Source organism: Thamnophis elegans, chromosome 17 (assembly GCF_009769535.1).
Source record: "Thamnophis elegans isolate rThaEle1 chromosome 17, rThaEle1.pri, whole genome shotgun sequence".
In the NCBI taxonomy this organism is placed as follows: Eukaryota; Metazoa; Chordata; class Lepidosauria; order Squamata; family Colubridae; genus Thamnophis; species Thamnophis elegans.
Window position 1 is genome coordinate 11,267,382 of NC_045557.1, and position 9,744 is coordinate 11,277,125.

Here is a 9,744-nt window from a genome sequence, read left to right on the forward strand (position 1 = left end):
TTCCATATAAGTTTGTTGCACAACCACTCACCTTCTCTTAGTTATTTGCCCAACGTCACAAATCTCGCTTTTTTGTATAGATTTGTGAGGAACTCAACGTCTCTTGTTTATTCCACGCAATGTCATTGAACTGCCTGTTTTACTGGAACTCACGACTGGAACTCACCCTCTTGTGTCATTGGGGCCAGGCACTCACATGGGTCGCCTGGCTATTAGAGAACTAGAACTCCCAATCTGGCGGTTTCTGGCTCGCTACCTTGACCTCTAAACCAAATTGGCTGCCATTTAGGTCCCAACTGTCAGAACCCACTGAGCCAAGATGGCATCTCCTTGGCAACCTGCCTGCAAAGGGCGTGGCTGCCCTGCCAGTGGCTGTTGCTTAGTGACCTGGAGGGGGGGTCATCTCTGATGTCACACTGGAGGGAAGGGAGGGGGCAGGAGGGGCTCCAGCTGTCAGGGAAGCCCCAGCCATCAGCACCTAGGACAGCTCCCTGCTGGCACCAACATGGCTGCCCAAAGTCTTCATGGTCACATCTTCCTCGTCTTGCTCATGTCCTTTTTGGTGGGGGGTCCAAAGCCCCCTGGAAGCACCAGCTGTCCTCCCAGGAGCCTCTGCTGGAGGAGGAGAGGGGACAGACAAGTGAGCCTTGTTGGGGAGGGGCTGGAAGGCCATGGGGGGGAAAGAAGGGGGGATTAACCCCCCCAGGGTCTCCCCAAAGTCACAAGAAGGAACTGACCATCACCCAAGAGGGATTCATACAATACACTAAGCTGACCCCCCAGCCCAGGAAACCCCCCTGGCTGCACTCAGAGCATGCCCCCCCCCCTGAGAGTTAAGCCGAACATTTTTTGGGGGGGGGGCTCCCTGAATCGCATAAAAGCAGCTGAGCTGGCTAAGAAACAAACGCAAAAAGAAATTTTAAAATACAGATTTATTTCTTTATTTTGGGATAAAAATGTGACAGTGAAATTAGCACGTCAACAGGGATATAACATCACCAACTGGAGAAACACACACACACACACACACACACACACACAAAGTGAAAAGTGATTTTTGTTTTTTGGACAAAGAAAGAATTTTTAACTGCTTTTAATTTAATGCCACTTTCTTTCACTAGAACAGTGTTTCTCAACCTTGGCAACTTGAAGATGTCCGGACTTCAACTCCCAGAATTCCCCAGCCAGCGAATGCTGGCTGGGGAATTCTGGGAGTTGAAGTCCGGACATCTTCAAGTTGCCAAGGTTGAGAAACACTGCACTAGAATCATTCAATCCAGCATCCAAAAGCTCTTGAATGCATTATTGCAATGTTTCTCCACCACAGCAACTTTAAGATGTCTGGACTTCAGCTCCCAGAATTCCCCATGATGACCAGGCAATCCTGGGACTTGCAGTCCACTCATCTTAAAGCATGTTGGCTGGGGAGTTTAGGAGAGTTGAAGAAGTCCACCCATTTTAAATCATACATCGTTAGCTGGAGTTCTGGGAATGGAAGTCCCCCCCCCCCCCCATGTTGAAGTAGGCTGGCTGGGGGATTCTGGGAAGACCACCAAAAGTCTGGCCTTCAATATTCCTTAGTTTGGCATATTTTCGTCCACCAGCAGACTAATATCTTCCATTAAATAGAGTGTGTCGTCTGGATACATCTATTTTGTGCAAATATTTTATACAAAAGCAATTACAGCCATATCTACTATTTTATCTATTCTTAATGCTGATACGAATGTATACCATACCTAACGCTATAACAATCCTCTATAACAATAATAACAATTATCACAGGAAAGGAAACCAATGAAATAATAATTTGTAATGCAGAACAGATCACCAGGCTCCAAAAAAATATACAATTACAATCAGGTGTTTTCTGTCTAAAGAGAGTTCACAAAGAGTTCTGTTGCTTTGCCTGTTTTTTTTTCCATTCAAGTTCCAAAAGCTGCACTATTAAAACAAAAGAAAAAAAAGGATTTCTAAGTTCCACTCTATCTTAGTTCTTCAGACAAAACAACTTCGTTATCAAATTAGTTCACAGGCCCTGAGAAACTCTTAACACCCTTCCCCTGATTCCCCTTTCTCTTTTATCTCTTCCAACTTTCCCTTTGGCCTCTAGATGTCACTGTTGCTCTCTTTTAAGCTCTTTCTCCAAGCAATTTGTAAAATGCTATATTTATAAGAAAAATCAAGTTCGTAAGAGTCTCCTTCATTTTTACCAAAAGCGCCAACTTTAAAAATAAGGATACCCAGTCCAGATTCTTGACTTTTCTCTTCAAATGAACTCTTATAAGCCAATTTCCTTTTCTTAAAAAAAATTTTTTTTATTAAACAGTTTTTTCAAAAACCAAAAACATTTTTTTTTTTGCAATTTTCTCCTGTACAACATTTTCACCTCGGTGTACATCCATTGTACATGTACTTCTCTCCCCTTATTTCAGTTTCTTTGTCTTTACATATGATACTATTATATACATTCTTTAATTTACAATCCTTCATTCCATTTTATACAGGTTGATTCATCTCTACCATACATTGCTAATTTCTAGCTCCTGTGACTTCTTCATTTAGTCTTTCCTTAAGCTTTACTCCTGTCCTGTAGCCATTTGTCAATTCCATACCATATAATATTCTGCTTCTGTCAGCACCTCTTCATTGAGTAATTAGGAAAGAAGACCACGAGACTCCATAGGTAGAAATCAAGTGTTCTTTTACTAATTATAAATGATTAAAGGCGTAGCGAAGCGAAGACTGATTATTTAGGCGCGAAAGCGATTGATATATAGAATAACCCATTCCCCACCCCTTGGCATCCCAGTTACAGTCCAATCATAATTCTCCTAAGTGTCAGGTGTGAGATAACTTCAAAAGGCATCACCAAGATAAAATGTTGGTGCCGTTAGCCTTGGCGGGAACCTCCTCCGCATGCGTAGTCCGACAGGCAGCAGAACTCCAGAATCTTCCTCCAGCACAATTAATAACCCCTCCCAAATACCATGCCCTCCCCCGCCCCGTTTCATGGCAGCCGAAGCAGCAGCAAAGCAGAGGCTGACAGTTTCCTCCTTTTATTTCTTTTGTAAGTTTGTTAATCTCTGCACAACGCTAATACTTTCATGATAACATTCCCCTCTGTTGGTATCAGTGACGTGCGGTGAGGTTTATGGCTGGTGAGGCAAAAAGAAAGAAAACGGCTTTTGGCCGCTGTCAAGAAAGAGGTTTTTGGCCCCCCGCACTATGTCCGACATAGAGGCAGGACGCGTCCCACTTCTAATGGCGGACACAGCGCCGGGGCTTTTGGACGTCCCAAAGCCCCGCCGCTGTGTCCGCCATAGAGGAAAAACTTCCTTAGACCAACGGAAGACTTTAAAAGCAGAGAGGACCTATGGAAAGCTTCAAAGAATCAATGCTGGATGGAACCAAAGCCGCCCGGCGCCCCTGCGCTAGAGACACAAGCCGCCCTGCCGCTATGTCCAAAAGCCCTGCTGCTATGTCCAACATAAAAAAAAAGTGCCAGCCTGCGTGCCAGCAGAGGCGGGTAAAACACACACACACACACACACACACACACACACAAATTACTTACAATACAATTACTTACAAATTACATTAATTTTGAATTCCTCCCCCTCCCTCCGACCCACATACCTTTTCCAGCTGTTTCACAGGGGATTTCAACTCTGCCCTTGCCTGCCATGATGAAAATGTAAACATGTAAAAGGAAAAAGGCAAGAGCTGCTGGTCAGGCTGGGCTAGTTGCTGCCAGAATCCCCAATGGATGACTCTGCTTAACTGTTTAAAAAAGCCTCTTAAAAAAGCGCCCTCTACAGGAGGAGGCGAGAGAACCACGTGCCTCGTCTACATAAGGAATTTTTCGGCTTTTAACCCTTGCTTAACTCTGCTCGAGTGGTCATAAAGTCAGACTAAATGGGGCACGTGGTTCTCCCGCCTCCTCCTGTAGAGGGCGCTTTTTAAGAGGCTTTTTTAAACAGTTCAGCACTAAGCAGAGTCATCCACCGTGACTCTGGCAGCAACTAGCTCAGCCTTTTTCCTTTTACGTTTTTTTTTCTTTTCATGACAACAGTGGTGAGGCCACATGTTAGTCTTGCTGCCATTATGATCTGTATAATTAAATATTGTGTTTTTTTGTCATAATTCCTTGTAGATATTCTCAATAGAAATAATTCCGGTTTCATATTTATTTACTGTTTAGTAATTTATTGGAGCCATTTTCTATTCCAATATTGTTTAGCCTTTGAGCATAACCACTATGTTCCCTTGATTTTGCCTATATTTCCAACAGACCTGTGACAAATTTGGGTAGATTTTAGCCATTCTCGCTGGTGGGAGATGCCATCTATAGAGCATTTTATATATATTTTCCTTGTAAGCTACAGCCATTGTCACTTTATAATTTTCATTTCAAATTATTTCCCATTTCACCAAATCAATACTGTAGTCAAAAATTTCGGTGCAAGTTATCATAATTTCTTTAACGACCTTCTCCTCCATTCTGTAATTCAATAAGTTGTATAACTTCTTGATCAAGCCAATTCTTTTTTTTTTAATGCTTTCTTCACAACTTTTATTCCGGAGCTGGAAGGAAACCAGATACTATCTCCACATTTTTTTTTTGCCAATTTTTTTTATTTTTTATTCTCTTACCATTTTAAGTATACATTCATATAATTATTCTTGTTCTTTACATTTGTCATTCTTATACATTTGTTATTCCATTTAACAGGTTATAATATACAGTTTGGGTTGCTTTCTTTACCATCCCATCCGCCTCTTTTAACACCACTTTATTTTCCCTTTCTTTTCTCCCTCCCTCCCTTCTCTACTTCCTTCCTTCCTCTTCTCCTTTCCCTTCCTTCTTCCCTTACCTTTCTCCTACTCCTACTCTTCCTCTCCCTACCCTCCCTCCTTCTCTTCCTCTCTCTTCCATCCTCCTCTCCTTACCTCTTTCTTTTTTCCCCATCTTCCTCTCATTCTCTCCTCCTCTCTCCCTTTTCTCCCCCCTCCCTTCTCTACTTTCTTCCTTCCTCCTCTCCTTCCCCTTCCTTCTTCCCTTACCTTTCTCCTACTCCTGCTCTTCCTCTTCCTACCCTCTCTCCTTCTTTCTCTCTCTTCCATCCTCCTCTCATCTTTCTTTTTTACCCCGTCTTCCTTTCATCCTCTCCTATCTCACTCACTCCCTTCTCTACTTCCTTCCTTCCTCCTTTCCTTCCCCTCCTTCTTCCCTTACCTTTCTCCTACTCCTGCTCTTCCTCTTCCTACCCTCTCTTTCTCTTTCTCTCCCATCCATCCTCCTCTCCTTACCTCTTTCTTCTTTCCCATCTTCCTCTCATTCTCTCTTCCTCTCTCCCTTTATTTTCTCCCTCCCTCCCTTCTCTACTTCCTTCCTTTCTCCTCCCCTTCCTTCTTCCCTTATCTTTCTCCTCCTCCTACTCTTACCTCCCTACCCTCCCTCCTTCTCTTCCTCTCCCTTCCATCCTCCTCTCCTTACCTCTTTCTTCTTTCCCTCCTCTTCCTCTCATTCTTTCCTCCTCGCTCCCTTTCTTTTTCTATCACTGTAGGTGTCTCTTTCAAATCTCAGTTTATGTTTCCTTGGGATGGTATTTCTGCAAACCCAGATATAATTTGGTATCATTTCTTATTCCCTTCCCTTTGCTAATCTAATCCTAACTATGTTTCCCCCACACTTTAAGAGCTGAGGTGGCACAGTGGTTAGGGTGCAGTACTGCAGGCCACTTTAGCTGACTGTTATCTGTAGTTCAGCGGTTCTAATCTCACCGGCTCAAGGTTGACTCAGCCTTCCATCCTTCCGAGATGGGTGAAATGAGGACCCAGACTGTGCTGACTCTGTAAACCACTTAGAGAGGGCTGAAAGCCCTATGAAGCGGTATATAAATCTAACTGCTATTGCTATTATGTCTCGCTCTTGAGTGTATACTTGTATATTTAGTACTTTCTTTTCTATATTCCCCCTCTTTTCCCCCTTTCTCATTTAATACTGCATCATCTGATACCACTTCCACTTTGGCTCTTCTCAAAAAAAAAAAGTTTTTTAAAACTTAAAAGTCCTTTAATAATAGTTTCTTACCCAAACTGGTCACATCTTCCCTCTTCTCACTCTTCCGGCAACTGCCCCAGCTTCATAGCAGCTTGCACTGGCTGCCTTCCCAGCTGTCAATTTAGGAAGCTTTCTCTGGATCCATCAGGGAGTTGCGGGCTTCCTCAGACCAACAGAGTGTGCTACCCTTGTTTATCTCCCCTTCGAGATGATTTCGGGTCAAATAGGATCCACTTGGCAGCTGGGATTTTGACGACCCCAGGGAGCTCTTGTGAGATGCGTCGTCAAGCTGTGAAGTCAGCCCTGCCCTCTCCAGCAGTATTCCAGGATTTGAGGGGCTGCCACAAAGAAGAGGGGAGGGTCAACTTATTCTCCAAAACACCAGATTCTATTCTATTCTACTCCTTTTATTTCCTATTCTATTCTATTTCCTATTCTATTCTACTCCATTCCTATTTCCTATTCTATTCTATTCTATTACATTCCATTCCTATTTCCTATTCTATTCTATTCTATTCTCTATTCTTTTCTATTCTCTATTCTCTTTTAGTCTGTATTATATCCTTCATTATTCTATTCCATTCTATTCTATTCTTCATTATTCTAGAGTCGAGGTGGCGCAGTGGTTAAATGCAGCACTGCAGGCTACTTCAGCTGACTGCAGTTCTGCAGTTCGGCTGTTCAAATCTCACTGGCTCAGGGTTGACTCAGCCTTCCATCCTTCCAAGGTGGGTAAAATGAGGACCCAGATTGTTGTTGGGGGCAATATGCTGACTCTGTAAACCACTTAGAGAGGGCTGAAAGCCCTATGAAGCGGTATATAAGTCTAACTGCTATTGCTATTCTATTCTATTCTATTCCATTCCTATTTCCTATTCTATTCTACTCCATTCCTATTTCTTATTCTATTCTATACTATTCTAATTTTTTATTCTGTTCTGTTCTACTCTACTCCATTCCCATTTCCTATTCTATTCTATTCTACTCCATTCCTATTTCCTATTCTATTCTACTCCATTCCTATTTCTTATTCTATTCTATACTATTCTAATTTTTTATTCTGTTCTGTTCTACTCTACTCCATTCCTATTTCCTATTCTATTCTATTCTACTCATTCCTATTTCCTATTCTATTCTACTCCATTCCTATTTCCTATTCTATTCTATTTTATTCTATTCTACTCCATTCCTATTTCTTATTCTCTTCTATACTATTCTAATTTTTTATTCTGTTCTGTTTTACTCTACTCCATTCCCATTTCCTATTCTATTCTATTCTACTCCATTCCTATTTCCTATTCTATTCTACTCCATTCCTATTTCTTATTCTATACTATTCTAATTTTTATTCTGTTCTGTTCTACTCTACTCCATTCCCATTTCCTATTCTATTCTATTCTATTCTACTCCATTCCTATTTCCTATTCTATTCTACTCCATTCCTATTTCTTATTCTATTCTATACTATTCTAATTTTTTATTCTGTTCTGTTCTACTCTACTCCATTCCTATTTCCTATTCTATTCTACTCATTCCTATTTCCTATTCTGTTCTACTCTACTCCATTCCTATTTCCTATTCTATTCTATTCTATTCCATTCCATTCCTATTTCTTATTCTCTTCTATACTATTCTAATTTTTTTATTCTGTTCTGTTCCACTCTACTCCATTCCCATTTCCTATTCTATTCTATTCTACTCCATTCCTATTCCTTATTCTATTCTATACTATTCTAATTTTTTATTCTGTTCTGTTCTACTCTACTCCATTCCTATTTCCTATTCTATTCTATTCTACTCCATTACTATTTCCTATTCTATTCTATTCTATTCTATTCTATTCTATTCTATTCTATTCTATTCTACTCCATTCCATTCTTCAAATAAAAACCAGAAAGTCCAGTTGCCTCTTGACAAAAATCCCCTTTGGGACAGCCTGGACCTGGAGGACGGAGCATCTCCATAGACTTTTTGCTAATAAAAAGGAGAGGAGACCACCAGGAAATTCCATGGGGCTGTAAAGTGGGCAGGGCAGTTGTGGAGGGAATGTGAGAGGAAAAAAAAACACCCAAGGGAAATGTGTGACTACCAAGAAATGAGAATCAACACAATTGTGAGATCAGAGACATTTCTCCACTTTATCATAATATAAAATACAGATGAAGTTGAAAGATGATCAGAAAATAGAGAACTTTGATTTAACAATTTTTTTTGATCCAGAAATGGCTAATAAAGGGGATCCTCAGGTTACAACAATTCATTTAGTGACCATTCAGAGTTATGGCACTGAAAAAAAGGTCATTTAGTGACCTTTTTTCACGCTTACAACCTCTGTACACAAGTTCATAATTATGACGGTTGCAGTGTCTGGGGGGGGGGTCACGCGATCCCCTTTTGCGACCTTCTGATAGCCAAGGTGGGGGGGAAGCCAGATTCACTTAAACAACCGGGCTACTCACTTAACAACTACCATGATTCACTTAATAACTGTGGGGAGAAAGGTCGGAAAACGGGCAAAACTCACTCAACGACTGTCTTGCTCGGTGATGGAAACTTTGGGCTCATTCGTGGCCATAAGTCGAGGACTACCTGTTGAATCAATAATCAGCTAAACCTAACATTAAGAGTTCTTCTTTTCTTGGTCTGGAGTGTGTGTGTGTGTGTGTGTGTGTGTGTGTGTGTGTCTGTGTGTGTGTTTTCCAGAGTTTTAAATACACAACGTGCACACACACACATCTGAAAGTTAGGGCAACTGCTGCGCTGCCCTCTAGTGGTGAAGCTGGGCTGAGACAGGTGGGGAGCGCAGATTACAAATAAGGTGTTTGGGTCAATGTGCCCGCATGCCAGTGTGTCCCCCTTCCCACATTTTTGTATTTGTCTGTATCTGTGTGTGTGTGTGTGGGGGGGTTTCCAACTCTCTTGTGTGTCTATCTGTGTGTCTTTCCCTCTCTCCCTCTGTGTCTGTCTCCCTCCTGGGGGCTTGTGTGTCTTTGAGTGTGTGTGTGTGGGTTCGTCTCTCCCCACATTTCTTTCTGTCTGTCTGTCTGCCTGTCCATCTCTCCCTCCCCCAGTGTGTGTGTCTCCCTCCCTCTGTGTGCCTGTATGTGTCTGTGTGTGTGTCTCTCTAAGTCTCTCTCTCTCTCTGTTTGTGTATGTGTCTCTCTTCTTGTTTGTGTGTCTCTCTGTGTCTCTGTGTGTGTGTGTCCCTCCCTCTGTGTGTCTGTGTGTGTGTCTGTATATGTGTGTCCCTCCTGTGCATGTGTACATGTGTGTCTCCTTTTGTGCCTGTGTGTGTGTATCTCTCTCTCTTTCTGTGTGTTTTTTATGTGTCTCTCTCTCTCTGTGTCTCTTTCTCTGTGTGTGTGTGTGTGTGTGTGTGTGTCCCCTCCCTGTGTGTGTGTCTCTCTCTGTCTGTATGTGTGTGTCCCTCCCTGTGTGTCTGTATGTGTGCATGTGTGTCTCCCTTTGTGTGTGTGTGTGTGTACATCTCTCTCTCCGTCTCTCTTTTTCTGTGTGTTTGTATGTGTGTGTGTGTCTGTCCCCTCCCTGTGTGTCTGTGTATGTGTGGTTCTTTGTGTGTGTGTGTGTGTGTGTATCTGTCTTTCTTTCTGTGTGTGTCTCTCTGTGTCCCCTCCCTGTGTGTCTGTGTGTATCTTTGTGTGTGTGTGTGTGTGCGT